This window comes from Spinacia oleracea, chromosome 4, assembly GCF_020520425.1.
Source record: "Spinacia oleracea cultivar Varoflay chromosome 4, BTI_SOV_V1, whole genome shotgun sequence".
Lineage (NCBI taxonomy): Eukaryota > Viridiplantae > Streptophyta > Magnoliopsida > Caryophyllales > Amaranthaceae > Spinacia > Spinacia oleracea.
Genome location: NC_079490.1, coordinates 135710560 through 135717824, shown reverse-complemented (window position 1 = coordinate 135717824; position 7265 = coordinate 135710560). Strand labels below are relative to the sequence as shown.

General features: G+C 34.1%; 1 pseudogene; it reads right to left on the bottom strand.

Moving 5' to 3' along the window:
• Positions 1–4631: 4631 nt before the first annotated feature.
• LOC110792123 (UDP-glycosyltransferase 84B2-like) lies at positions 4632–6461 on the bottom strand (annotated as a pseudogene).
• Positions 6462–7265: the final 804 nt, after the last annotated feature.

Genomic DNA, 7265 nt, shown 5'->3' with positions numbered 1-7265 from the left:
GGGTATGGGTATGAGAATATTGGCCCAGGCCCGTTTTTAAACACATAGATCTAGATCCGCCCCATATCCATTGGGTCTCAAATAATTAGACCCAGACCCTTAAAAATGGGCTGGGTCCAACCGGATCTGGGTTGGATCCTGGACTCATGTCCATCCCTAAAATTCACGATGGAGACTAAATTTACTCTCGTTTATCGATCATAAAACTTGCAACAATTAAAAGATAGTGAGGTGTTTTTCTTTTTCTTTTTGTTACCACCCGGTTTATCTTTAGGGTTAATTTAAAGCAGGGGCGAGTTCTGGGTGGATAGGTTTCAGTCCAATTGTTGTTGCAGGGGATCGAATACGCGGTCCTTCCTACCAAATTCAGCCTCAATCACCACTGAACCAACATGCAATTGGTATGTGAGGTGTTACTTTCGTACCCTCAATATGCATGAGGTATTGAGGTCTTGGGGTTGACAGGTATATAAAATCTATCTCAAAAGTGACTTGCGTTTAAAATTTACGTAAGACGTAAGTGACTCTTATGAGTTACTCATTCCATCCCAAAATGTTCTTTAAGTATTATTTCGGGTGTCCCAAATTGTTCTTTACATTTTTTTTATATTATCACCTAAATGTTTTAATATTCTATCAAATTTGTGTCCAAGTATTATTTTAACCAACCAATTAGTCGTTAAATCGCGTGCAAAATACCAAACGTAAAGAACTTTTTGGGACGAAGGGAGTATTAGATTAGGTCCCGTGCACGCACGGATATTCGAAAATTATTATTTGACCATCTTTATAAAATATTTAACTGAAATATTTATCCTTTAAATCTAATGCGTAATTAATAAAACTTTTACAAACTTTTGAACGTACTCATTTAATCATCTAATATGAAATTTTCGCTCTAATACGTATTACATACTTTATATCTTGACTATGATAATTCGACTAAAATATTCGATATGTTTAATATGTTAATATGACCAAAATACTAATAATATTTATCATTGAGTCATTGTCTTTTCTTTATTTTTAATACTTTAATACCACCATTACCTACTATTACAATTGTTTATTCTCCATTTACATCTTACAAATAAAATTAACCACCTTCATTATACTTTGTGTCGGTTAGTACACCAATTAATTATATATGGAGGGAGTAGTACCAATATGTAGGGGTGTAAATTGGATGGACTAGATTGGATTTTGCCAAGTTCAAATCCAATTAAAAAAATTTGGGCTTGGATATTTGAGTTGGGTTCGATCCAAACTTTTTTCGAGTCCGATCCAGTCCAATCCGATCCGCCTTCTTTTACTAAAAAAAACATTAATTTTATTTTTTTATATATATATATATATATATATATATATATATATATATATATATATATATATATATATATATATATATATATATATATATATATATATATATATATATATAAAGTTAACCTTAAATGGTTTGAACATAAATGCTAATAATACTGTTACCAGCTAACTTTTTGACACATAAAATAAAATATACAAGTATTAAATATTGGGTATGGAATCCTTTAAGTTCTATAACTACAAAGCCACTCTTCTATAAAGAGAAAATAAATAACTAGAATCCAGTTAAGTAATAGATATTATTAAATAACAATATGTCTTACACATCTAAATACTTAGCTGAAAAAAGTTAAAGTTCTTAAAAAAAACAATATATTTTTTTAATATATTAAAACTAAATAATCAATCATCACCGCCTACAAGAGAAAGCGAAAGAGAAAGAGGGTGAGAGAATATTTTTTGGGTTATGGATTTTATATGGTGTGTAACATTTGGTTGTTTTTTATTGCACGTAGTAAATAAAAGTCCCAAAAAACACGTGTTTAACAATAGTTTAAAGACCCATATGCTTATATAAAAATAAAATTTTAAAACTTGGACTTAATTGTATTTTGGACTCCAAAAGGTTAAGTCCAAGTCCAGTACAAAAATAATTGGAAATGAAAATTAGAGTCCATGGCCGATCCAAATATTTTCAAATCCGATCCATTCCGACAAGTTTGGATTGGACTGAATTGGACTAGACTTTTGACTTTTTTTGCAATCCAATTTAATTAAAACTACTTGACATTTAGAAAAGCTCTGGTAATAATGGTACAATTTTATATTTTAATTTTTTTTTTGAGGGAATGTTGTTATGAATCCAAACACAACAGTTCAACGGTCTAAATAAAACGTGAGAACAAGTAATTGGGCCTACGGAAACGGCCGGCCAATGGGTCACACGTGCCTTGCACCAATTCATAAACAGTAATGCATTTGGGCCTAAACAATAAGTCGCTTTGTCCTTTCATAAGACGAAGTAGTAATAGTCCATTTTTGTTTCTCTTGCTAAACATAATTAGTTACTGTATTAAATTAGTGTGTGGCTCCGGCAGTCGGGCGTTACTTCAGGTTTTTACTTTTAGTGGGGTTTATTGTAAATATGTGTCCATATAGTGGTACCGTTAACGGATTATCGTGGTGACGCAAGATCAGCAGTCGATCAACAACCTTCCAATTTAAGCCTCATATCCGAAGTTGATTCCTTTTCTTCGTGATTAGTTGCTTGTTATACCTACGTCAATGTTTCTCTCTTCTGTACTCATAATTACATTCCATTTCCCGAAATATTTAAGCTTAAGATGGAAAGGGAAGAATTGTACATGTATTAGTTCAGTGATTTTTTTCCAATTCATTTAATTTAATTTATAACTATTCAATTAAAAAGGTTATATTTTGTATTTACTTGGAAATATATAACACACATTGTAATTTGCTAAGATATTAAGAAATGTAACTTTTTCTATAAAAACAAAATGTAACTTTTAAATCATGAGGTCTAGTGTTCGATCCTTGCTACATGCTTTTGGTGTACATATACGTTCTTATAAACATCTTTTAATATAACATCACATTAGAAATTTATGACAATATAATGTATTTTTGATAATATTTAATGGAAAATTTATCGGAAAATGGCCTTTTTAAGTCGAATAATTGTGATAAAGAACATTTTTTTAAAAAAAGTTGTTAAATATGACCTAAAATCGATTTTTTTATTGTGAATAAGGACCTGAACACATTTTTAGATGGTCAACTCAATTTTTCCGCCATTAACCCACGCGTGTTGGTCACGTGCCTAATAATTTTTTTTTTTCAGGATTCCCTCCCATCCCCCCCCTAAAAAAGACCCTAAAATCCCCTCACTCTCTCTCTCTCTCCTTGATGCTCTGTTTGCTCAGTTCTTCATCTCCTTCGTGAAGTTCATCAATTCGTGGATAATTTCTTTTAAAAAAATTGTTGCTTTCCCCTTTCTAGTCTTTGCTATTCGAACAAGGTAAGATCAGAACCCCCAATTTATTTGCTTTAGTTCATCCAATTTGATAATTGTGCAAGTTAGGGTTCATCCCCAAAAAAAAATCCCTCCAACTTTATAATTCTTTTATCCCACCGATTTAGTTCTTCATCTCCTTCGTAGAATCACCCAAACTTGTTGCCATTAATTCCTACCATCACAACCAGTCAGTCACCACCGAAAACACATTATTGCAACCGTACGTAGAGTAAAGAAGAGAAAAGAAATGACAAAGCACATAAAGTAAAGCCCGGAAAGCAATAGCTTGTTTCTTGTTAAAATATTTTTGAGGGGATTGGACACCTATTTTGATCCCATAGAAATGGAAAGTACTTCAATTAAATGCTACTTCAAGAAGCTCCAATAATCACTGATCAAGCCAATCAAAATAATTAAACTGATATGTATGCTGCTTGTCTATCTCACATTCTACTAAAAGCAGCATCGAGTTAGATTTCGAGAGCTTTGCAGTTATATATTCAAGCAGTCTCCTCCTACTCCTACTGTCTCCTAATAAGGTCTCCACGGTTTTGATCTCAACCACAAAAGGGTACTATGGCCATATATTAATGTCGAGGAAGGAGAAGTGCTGGTTTTTTTTAGGGTTATGTTAGGTTGTTAGGGGGGAATTGGAGGGAATTTTGAAAGGGAATTTTTTTATTAGGCACGCGGCCCACACGCGTGGGTCAACACCGGAAAATTGAGTAGCACACCGAAAAATTAGTTCAAGTCCCTATTAAAAAATTCGATTTTAGGTTCTACTTAACAACCTTTTTTTTAAAAGGTCATTTGTCACAATTTTGTGACTTTAAAAGGTCATTTCGGATAAATTTTTCTTACTTAATCTTATTACAAGTTATATTTTGTGAAAATTTAGTGCTGAAACTTTCGAAAAATTCTCACTGAAACCATTGTACTATTGGACTATTGACTTTTGTCAAATGACAACAATACCACCTTTTCTTTTTAGCTTATCAATAATGCCAATGTACGTTAGCCTTTCTTTCTACCGGCGATATTGGCGGCGTTAATGAAACATTAATGCTTGTTGCTTAAGTTAAAGTTTTGTAAAAATACCTTATACCACTTTTGGTAATTAGTTAGTATTTGGGCCCGGGCGATACTCCGGGTCATTATATGAATAACAATTAATTATTATATTCTTTAATGAAATTATGTTAATGTCTTTTTCATAAGATAATTATTATATTAATAATAATTTTACAAAGATAACATAAAAAGGTTTAGCTCAATTGGATAATGCTCTAGTATTGAAAGTGGAGGTCGTAGGTTTGAATCTTATGCAAATAATACACATTTGTATAAATGCCTTTTAATATATAGTATAGATTTACACAATATTTTCTAGAAGTATTGCCAAATTTACAAAGAGAAATGATGATTATAACACTTGTAAGTTTGTAGCGTTGGCTAAACAAACAAAAATCCCCAAAAGGCCGAAAGATACCTCCCTATAAAGGATTTTGACACTTTGTATGTGATGATGATATGGTAACGATATCACCAATAAACTCTTGGATATTCCGATCAGATGACCCGCCATCTGCAACCCCACCTCTTGGCATTGCCTTCCACACCACCGCCTTGGCCCGAATATTTACGGCTTGTGGCCCATCCATAATCTCCTCAATACACTCCCCTATTGTTTCAATTCCAAGTTCCAACAGGCCCATCATTATTGGGCTTCACCTTTAGCCCAATACCAAAAACGTCAACCATAAGCTTTGCATTTGTGGGTTGGTCACTCCACATTGGATAAGCAATAACAGGAACCCCAACACTAATAGTCTCCAACATAGAATTCCACCCACAATGTGTTAGGAAACAAGCAGTAGATTTGTGAGATAAAACTAAACTTTATGGACACCATGGTACCACTAGTCCTTGTTCCTTAGTCTCATCCAAGAAACCGTCGGGAAATTCTCCGGCACCCTCAGGTACCGGATAGTCGGACGGCTTAACCACCCAAAGAAATGGCCTCTTGCTCCTTCTTAACGTCGTTGCAATACTCTCCATTTGTGTTTTCGATAGGACTACCAAGCTACCAAATGACACGTAAATTACAGAATTAGGACCCTTTTGGTTAAGCCACTCTATGCATCTATCATCCGCTTTCCACATATTAATCCCTACAAACTCGCCGCGGTCTTCGTGATCTTTACCTAGGAGTGTTGAAGGGACTAATGGACCAACCGTCTTGATCATGACAAATTTAGACATAGAATTGATCGCTTCTTCCTCAAGCTCATAGAAAGAGTTTGCCAACACCCACCTCAACTTGTGGATGTTTTTCATGGATTCAAAAAATACTTGTGCTATGCTCCCAAAAGCATTAGAAGGGAGCACAAAAGAGGGAAGATCAGAAGCTTGTAGCAATGGCAAACCCGGTAATTTTACGCTTTTCTCGGGTTTTTCTTGTGTAGGGAAATCATTGGGATTGATGTAGAATCCATGGTAGATTTCAAAGAGGGTGCATGGTTGAATCCATAGCATACCACATGGATCGAATTCCTAATTGGGTTCCCACGTCAGCAACCCATGGCACAAAAGGGTTATTGATTATGCATGAGAACTTTTTAGGCCTAGTAATGTCACAAGCTAGGGTTGTGATAAGACTAGTCAAGTTTACCGGCCCGAATTTGGCTAGTGTGGTCATGTACGTATCTACGATTATGCTCTAGGGTTAGCCCATCGGAGAAGGATTCAATATCGATCCTCGATATTGAGGGGATCCGATTGGCGATGGTGTTGGTGGTGAAGTGGTGGTGCTTCATAATCTGAAGGCGGAAAGTTTCGGTGATGGCAAGAGTAACATGAAGGCCTTTTGTTTGCAAGTGTTTTCCTAGTGTAAGCATAGGGTTAATGTGACCTTGGGATGAGAATGCTACCATCAATACATGAATTGTTTGCTTCTCTTTCTCCATGATGAGATTGGAGTTCAATTAGTATTTGGACATGAATTGAAACAAATAATTTTGAATACCAAGTATATGGCAGCTAGAAAACGAAAGGGATGAACTTATCTTGTACAAATATTAGAATATATGGCCCTTAAATTACCTGCTTTCTTTTAAAAATTATATAAACCAAACTCCAAATAGTATACTTTTTCCGATCTTTTTAAACACGACACAATTCTTTAGACACGTATACCAATGCACAATTTCAAACACTAAGCTGTTGTTTAGTTTACATGAAAAATCATGAAAAGTATTAGCTTATACTACTCCATTTCATAAAGATCTTTACGGTTACTATTTGAACAAATATTATGACAAAAATAGTTGGTTGAATATAATAAAATATGGATAAAGGTGATGTTTGTTTGCACTTGGGAAGTTATATTTCCCTTGTATTTGCAATTCCCATGTATTTTAACTTCCTAGGAATTGGGCATTCTTGTTTGGTTGAACCGTTGAACATATGAAGTTAGAATTCACATGGGAAGTTGCTTACCTAGTCCTCTACTTACCTAGGGAGGACTAGGTAAGCAACTTCCCCCATTTTGGGGGAAGTAGAACTTCCTAGGAAGTTTCACTTTCTATGCACATGTCAACTAAACAACTCTTTGCTCTTCACTTCCTAGGAAATGAAACTTCCCATATATTAGAGTGCTAACTAAACTAGTCCTAGTAAGATAAATGTGTAAAAATATTGATAGGGATAAAAAATGAATAAAATAAGAGAAAGTAAGTGGAAAATTGTAAATATTGTGGAGTGAGAAGAGTAAAGTAGAAAATTTTTATGTCAAAGTATAGAATAAAATAAAGTGTAAAAAAACGTTATGAAACGGACTAAAACGAAAAATGTAAAGATTATTTTGAAAAGGATCGAGGTAGTATGACAATATTATTTACGTAGA